The sequence below is a fragment of the Myotis yumanensis genome, unplaced genomic scaffold, assembly GCF_028538775.1.
Source record: "Myotis yumanensis isolate MYYU_CA2020_CCGP unplaced genomic scaffold, mMyoYum1.0.hap1 SCAF_2, whole genome shotgun sequence".
NCBI lineage: Eukaryota > Metazoa > Chordata > Mammalia > Chiroptera > Vespertilionidae > Myotis > Myotis yumanensis.
The window spans coordinates 42,664,344-42,672,743 of record NW_027223753.1 but is presented as its reverse complement, the minus strand read 5'-3'; the positions used below and the strand labels follow the sequence as shown (position 1 = coordinate 42,672,743).

The 8,400-nt window shown below is 41.3% G+C and overlaps 1 pseudogene; it reads right to left on the bottom strand.

The window, feature by feature from the left end:
• Positions 1-7,047: 7,047 nt before the first annotated feature.
• LOC139002396 (bridging integrator 3 pseudogene) lies at positions 7,048-7,731 on the bottom strand (annotated as a pseudogene).
• Positions 7,732-8,400: the final 669 nt, after the last annotated feature.

Sequence of the window (8,400 nt, the reverse complement as noted above, 5' to 3'; positions counted from 1 at the left end):
CCAAGATAGTCTCTTCAACAAATGGTGTTGGGAAAATTGGACAGATATATGCAAGAAAATGAAACTAGACCACCAACTTACACCATACACAAAAATAAACTCAAAATGGATAAAGGACTTAAATGTACGACAGGAAACCATAAAAATTCTAGAAGAATCCAAGGGCAACAAAATCTCAGACATATGCCGAAGCAATTTCTTCACTGATACAGCTCCTAGAGCAGTTGAAACTAAAGAGAAAATGAACAAATGGGACTACATCAAAATAAAAAGCTTCTGCACAACAAAAGAAACCATCAACAAAACAACAAGAAAACCCACTGCATGGGAAAACATATTTGCCAACGTCATATCTGATAAGGGCCTAATCTCCAAAATTTATAGGGAACTCTTACAACTTAAGAAAAAGAAGATAAACAATCCAATCAAAAAATGGGCAAAGGATCTAAATAGACACCTTTCAAAAGAGGACATTCAGAAAGCCAAGAGACATATGAAAACATGCTCAAAGTCACTAATCATCCGAGAGATGCAAATCAAAACAACAATGAGGTACCATCTCACACCTGTCAGAATGGCTATCATCAACAAATCAACAAACAACAAGTGCTGGAGAGGATGTGGAGAAAAAGGAACACTTGTGCACTGCTGGTGGGAATGTAGACTGGTGCAGCCACTTTGGAAGACAGTATGGAGTTTCCTCAAAAAACTGGAAATGGAACTCCCATTTGACCCTGTGATCCCACTTCTAGGAATTTATCCCAAGAAATCAGAAACACCAATCAGAAAGGATATATGCACCTATATGTTCATAGCAGCACAATTCACCATAGCTAAGATCTGGAAACAGCCTAAATGCCCATCAGTAGATGAATGGATTAGAAAACTGTGGTACATCTACAAGATGGAATACTATGCTGCTGTAAGAAAGAAGGTACTCTTACCATTTGCAACAGCATGGATGGAACTGGAGAGCATTATGCTAAGTGAAATAAGCCAGTCAATGAAGGAAAAATACCACATGATCTCACTCATTCATGGATAATAGAGACCATTATAAACTTTTGAACAATAATAGATACAGAGGCAGAGCTGCCTCACACAGATTGTCAAACTGCAGCGGGAAGGCCGGGGAGGGTTGGGGGGCAGGAGGGAGGGGGTTAAGAGATCAACTGAAGGGCTTGTATGCATGCATATGAGCATAACCAATGGACATAAGACACTGGGGGGTAGGGGAAGCCAGGGTATTGTCAAGGGAGGGGGGGGGAAAGGACACATATGTAATACCCTTTGTAATGCTTTAAGCAATAAAAAAATAAAAATAAAAAATAAATAAAAATAAAAAATAAAATATATTTTTTATTGTGTTTTTTTTTTAGAGAGAGGGGAAGGGAGAGGAATAGCGAGATAGAAACATTGATGAGAGAGACCCATCAATCAGCTGCTTCCTGCACACCCCCTATTGGGGATCAAGCCTGCAACCTGCATATGTGCCCTGACTGGGAATCGAACCGGGAACCTCTTGGTTAATGGGTCAACACTCAACCACTGTGCAACACTGGCCAGGCTTGCTATATGTTTTGTTCTGATATTACTGGTGAGAAGTTGGAAGTTCCATGGATAAATGATATATGCAGCCACACAATACCCAAGTTAGCTTCCAGTTCTCTGATGCCTAACCCAGTGCTCTTTCCCCTCACCACATTGTCCCGCCCACCTGCTACCATTCTCCCTCCTGATGAGTTCCCCCAGCCTCCTTGGACAAGGGTCAATGGAGTCATTTTCAGTTCTATCAAGTCTGCACAACATTGGACTTCCAACAAGGCTCCTAAAACCTTTAATACTTAGAATTAAGGATATAAGAATCTAGAATCTCGGAAAGAAAACAGATAGTCTAGTACAAATTTTTATTTACCCAGGGGTGGAGGGGAGTACAGAAAACAACAAAGAAAACACAAGATAAGATCTGAATTTACTTTGCCAAGATTACCTATCTTATTGGTAGAGCTGAGATGCAAGTAATAACAATAACTAATTTTAGATTTTAGTGAACCGTTATTATGTATCAGACATAGTATGTAATGATCTTCATAAGCATTGCCTCATTTATTGCTCTCAGCAACTCAGAGGTACACAACATTGTGCCTGCTTGTTTTGGATGAAGAAACCAAAGCATGAAGCACTTGCCTGTCTCAGGAGACACCGTACAGTTAGTTATGCACAAGATACTGGGCAAACAAGTGACTAAGACTTCACCGTCATCCACACAAGAGCACACAGTCTGGTTATAAACATATACACAAACAAGTGAATCTAAGACACGGTGAGGAATGTAACAGTAAGAAATATGGATAGAGGCAGCTCAGAAAATGAAGTAACAAATTTCCCTTTGCTCTGCTTTACATACAAATTTGAACCCTATTACTCTTTTTCTTATCATTATAGTATTCTTCATGTTATGAGAACTGTTTTTTTGTACAGCTTCATAATGTTCTGTGAAATGAATAAACTAACATTTATTTAAACAGAACTGTTTTATAATATTAACTATGACAAATAATTCTTCAATGAACATCCATAAATATTAAACATTTTTTCCTTTGACCATAAAATAGAGTTAGTGGCTCAACTTGTTCCAATTTCTTTCCCAAAAGCCACTTCCCTCATTTTACATATTAGCAAGCTAATGTCCAAAAGCACTAAGCCATTTGACCATATTAAAATAATTATTAAATATTTGATCTGAGCATGGATCACACAGGTCACAATGTTTTCAAGATGACGCCTAAATATCGAAAGATAAAAATATTCCTCTGGGTCAAGATTTCACAGTCTTAGCATTACTGATGTTGGGGTCAGGTAATTCCTTCTTACGGAAGAATGGCCTGCAATTGTAGAATGTTTAGCAACATCCTTTGCCTCTACCCAATAGATACCAATAGCACCCAGACACATACCAGTTATGAAAACCAAAAATATCTCCAAACATTCCCTGCATGAGGAGTGGCCAAATTGCCCTTGGTTAAGAACCACTGCTCTAGGTTCCTGCTGCTTAGTTTCTTAAAGCAGATCCTCATTGACAGTAATGCCAGTAAGAAGTCATCTCTTTCAATTTTGACTAGACTGATTCACAGCCACATCTGGACAAACGAATAAACTAAAACCTACATAATAAACCTCAGTATATTCAGGATAAAATACCAATAGAGTTTTGAAGTCGGTTATCCAAAACAACAGAAGGAGTATATTATTTTGAAAGGCTTTTAAGATTCCTTCTGGTGTCCAGGAGAATATATGAACCACTCAGACAATAAAGTGAAGGAAAAGAACGTAGGAACAGACGTCAACACCATGGCTCTCATGGTCTTCCAAGATACAAAACTTGTAGGATTTCACTGGAAAGACGAACCATATGGAGAGCTTGTTACCTGGCACTAGTTTTAATGCATCCTTAGGTTGTGATGCAGGGCCTTGAAGAAGTCAGGGGAGAAGACTGTAAAGCTGGAGGATCGCTTCAAGCTAATGTGTAGGTGCCTGGTTTCTTAGAACAGAGAATGGAGGCCATTAGAATCTTGTAATGTGTCCTCATATGTGACCACTGATGGCATCCCTTGCCACTCTGATTTTAAGAGATTGTGGTTAAAGGGTGCTAGTGGGTCTCTCCAAACCCATGCAGCAAAAAGTAAACAGAATTTGGCACAATCTAGGCCTCGCTTGAATCGTTCTCACATGTAATATAGAAAGAAAATAAGTCAGAAGTGGGCAGAAAAATGGCCTGAAGATAAATTGCCATAAAATGCATAGAGTAAAGGGTTCTGGCAAAGCAGTACTGAGCCATTGTTCTTCCTCATTCATCTCTGCATCTTCAATTTGACAATAAAATGCCTAACTAACAGCAAATAGACTCCTCAGTGTGGCAGCGATGGGGGAAAGGCTCATAGTAATTATTAGCTGCATTTTCATAGGCAGGTTTCTTCACTTTCCTGAGACCAGTTTACTTAATTGAACAACTACCTCTCCACGCTGATTTCAGAATCCATGAGATAATCTATAACTCACCTAATACAGTGTCTGCTACAGGGTAAACACTCAATAAATGTTCGTTCTTTTTCCCTTTATCACTCTTCAATACTTAGGTTGTGGGCAAGTGACCACTTTTCTTATCTTGAATTTGTTTTGGCATTTTGTGAAATGTTTCCATTAAAATCCAGGTTAGAGTTGAATGGTAATCACTGTCATTTTCTGTATTATATGAATGATACCTTAGTGCTTGGATATACTAGGTGCTCACTAAAAGAATAAATGCATGAGTGAATAAACTGATCAGGTAATAAAGTCTTGGTATTGGGAAAAATAGTATTTATTCAGTGTCTACCCTTGTTAATCACCTTGATACACTCTCGCTAGCCTTCAATTTATTTAATTTTCTCAAATTTTTGTCCAATTTTTTAATGTGGCTTAAGTTATCTAGATAACGTCATCTGGCTAGTAAGTGGGTTTGACTGAGCTTCAAAGCCAAGTGTGTCTAATTTCTAAGCCTGCATATCTGTAAGCTATCAGACAAGGAGGTATCCAATGCAGGGACCAATTATCAATCATCTCTATATTCTTTCATAAATTAAATAGTGTCCCAAAAATGACATATCAAAGTCCTAAGCCCACTACCTCAGAATTTGAACTTATTTGGAAATAGAATCATTGCAGATATAATTAGTTAAAATAAGGTCATACTGCAACAGGGTGGGCCCTTCATTTAAAATGACTGGTGTGCCGAAACCGGTTTGGCTTGGTGGATAGAGCGTCGGCCTGCGGACTGAAAGGTCCCAGGTTCGATTCTGGTCAAGGGTATGTACCTGGGTTGCAGGCACATCCCCAGTAGGAGATGTGCAGGAGGCAGCTGATCGATGTTTCTCTCTCATCGATGTTTCTAACCCTCTATCTCTCTCCCTTCCTCTCTGTGAAAGAAAAAAAATAAAATAAAATGACTGGTGTCCTTACAATAAGAGGAGACAGACACACAGGCAGAAGATGGCCATGGGATGATGGAGCAGACTGGAGTGAGGCCAAGGAATGCCAAGGAAACATAGGAGCATTCGGGATACCAGATTGCTCAAAACTCAATTCTGAGAATGTTGAACCCTGGATTTATATCTCAAATTAGCATTTAAAAAATAGGCCTTTATTTACCTGGATATAATCATAATGCCTGCCACCACTCTCAGACAGGCCTGCTGCTCTAATGCCAAGTTACCCAAGGGGCAATTGCTGGGAAGTCCTCTTTGGCTATGAAGTGGCTGAGAAGACCAGTTCTCAGAGTAAAAAGTCCATGTGGGTGGTAGGAAACTCAGGTTAGGTGTACTTTTGTCACTAAATACCAGCTATTTACCACAGAGCTCTCAAATGAGACCTTTCTACATGCATCCGGGTGAGATGATAGACTGTTTGCTAAATGCCATTGCATAGAGAATCACATTTTGAGAAACTACCTAATGCATAAGGTTTCTAATGCTGTAAAATATAGTAGCTAAAATTAAATGCCACTCACTTTTTCAGAGATGAATTAATGGACAGCTTAGTCAAATTCAAAGCTTTTTGATGCATAAAACTTTCTAAATGGAACGGTTTCATCAATAAACACTATAACTAAAACACTGTCTAGATGGGTTTTTTCTTTGTGGAGGGGAGGGATACTTTTCTGAGTGCTTTATTGCTCTTCCAGATAACAAATGAAGATCACCCAATGAACATAAGTGTTAATAACTGACAGCAAGTCAGCTACCCCCAGCACTTGCATTGGGCAGAGACTCAAATGAAAGGCTGGATAAGGAGTGAGAAAGCTTTATGGTGGCAAAGGGGAAGGCCCATCCCATGGGAAGGTGTTGGCCTTCCTACGCAATTGGTGAAGGGGGAGCACATCTGGCTTTCCCTTGTTGGTCCAACTTTGAAGGGTAGGTGCAAAAAATGAAGCAAGCTGTTGGTTCAGTCCTGACCTTTTAGGGACAGACACTCCAAAGGTGAAGCTTGGCTTTCAGGCTAGAAGCTTTCCTTCATTGTCTTTAATCAATGGAACATAGGAGGCCAAAGGCCCTGGGGCAGCTATGTAGGCTTCTGGCAAGGTAGCCTGGGGCCCCAATCTGAAGAACTCATCCATTGCACATCCTGGGGCAGCTATTGCCCCTAGCCACTGCCAGGGTCTGGAATTCTTCCCAGGGGACCATCCCTGCCTGTTCCTCCCCTGAGGGGACAGCCTCGGGACCCTGCTCCCTTTTGGACCCAGAACAAACTGCCAGCACAAATCACTGTTTTTGCTTTGAGGTCTGTGAATTGATCTGTGATATTTTCTGTGCTAGGGTATTTACATAAATTAATTCCCAGTTACTTAGGGAACCTACAAGGCCTGGGGCTCTTCCCTGCACTTTATCTGAGGGATCGAAGTGGGCTAAACCAGCCTTCGTTGTGCTTGGAGGCTGGGTCTGTCATGGGTAGAAGACTAGGCTCTCTCAGAATCTCCAGGGAGGTATCCTAGGCCTCTCGGGGGGTGGGAGGGGTGGGAGGAAAGGAGTTTTTGAAGTGGAAAAAGGAAATGAGAATGGGTGGACTCCCCACATGCATCTTATGGAGATAGATGTGATCCCAACCATGCAAGCAAGGTTAAGACCTCAAGTGAGCTGACAAAGCCCATGCTCTTGGAAGGCCAGAAGCTCTGGCCCTAGGCCAGGATGAATTTCAGATGGGATTTTTTTGAAATAAGAAAGCCCCTGGGGTTTTTCTACACTGTCTACTTGTGTCTGCAGGCTCTTGCCATTGGGTGGGGAGATAGTAGCCTGCTTGGGGCTCTTGGTGCCAGGCTCATGCTAAAGAGTTGGTGAGGTAGAGCAGGAGCTACCTCTGTCCCCAACTCTCCAGCTGCCAGCCTTTCCCAGAGGGAGGTCTTTCTGCAGGGCAGCTCCCTGAGCCTAAGCTTGAAAAGACTAGAGAGACTGACTGATGTCCCAGGAGTCTTCCTAGGGTAATAGGCATTTACTCGTCAGCTCACTCTGTTTGGCCTTATTCTCCCCTTCCCACTGGGTAGCCAGGCTGGTCAAGTTGTTGGGTCAAGTCTCCACAGATCTTAAACATTTCAGAGCAGTGTACCATCTGCACTAGGATAAGGGACTCAAAGCAAGGCTGGAAGTAGTCAGGTTGACTGTTGTAGAACCACAGCATCTCATCCAGGAGCTGCTTGATCTTGGCTACCAGGTTGTCTCCTACAAGCTGAAGCTCGTCTTGGGCCAGGTGGAGTTTGACTAGCACTCGTCTTTTTCCTTGTGCTTCTCCACCTTGACCTTCAATCTGCTATAGTCCTTTAAGGCCTGCTCCTGCTGTTTCACTGCCATGATGAGACTTGGGAAGACACTGCCAAACTTTATTAAGGGTTCAATCCAGGTCCTTTGGATCTGGTTCACATTTTGCTGATTGAAGGCATCCAACTGCTCCGTGGCCATGCCCAACGCTGTCACCATATTCAGGAAGTCCTGGTCTTGCTCACAGAAGGCATTGGAGAAGACGTCTAAGGATATTTTCTTTCACAGCAGATTTGGACATGGCTAGGTCAGCAATGGGGCTCTTCTGCAGCCTCTTGATCTGGGCTTCCAGCTGCAGTTTCTCATTCTCTCTTTTGAAGTCTCTCTCCACTGTTAGGGGAATAATCTGTTTCTTGGGCTGCCCAATCTGGAAATGAATCCAGCTCATGGTCCTGAACCTGGCCCTGAGAGTGGGGTCCTCAACTGCAACTCAATTTACATTTTTCTTTTCTTTCTTAAGAATACTTATTTTACTTAGAGTGGAAAAATTACACAAGCATATGTATGAAACATTACATATACATAGAATGCTCATGGGGGTCATATCAACGCAGAAGCAAGAAGCGAGGAGCAAGGAAGAATTCTCCCACATTGGTTTCAGAGGGAGCATAGTTGTGCCAACACCTTGATTTCTAACTTCTAACCTTCAGAACTGTGACACTTCTGCTCTTTTATGTCACTTAGTTTGTGGTGCAGTAGTACCCCTTTATCACAGGGATACATTCCAAGACCCTCAGTGGATGCCTGAAACTGTGGAGCATACCGAATTCTATATATTTCTTCTATACAAACATACCTATGATAAAGTCTAACCTATAAATTAGGTACAGTAAGAAATTAACAAATAATAACAAAATAGAACAATTATAACAATACTGTATACTCTAATAAAAGTTATATGAATATGGTCTCCTTCTTTTTCTCAAAATATCTTCTTGTACTATACTCACCTTTTCATTTAAAGGAAGCACTTATGGTTTTCCTTGGCATATCTGAATTGCCAGCATGACTCTTTTGCACTTTGGACCATTCTTAAGTAAAATAAGAATGAATTTAA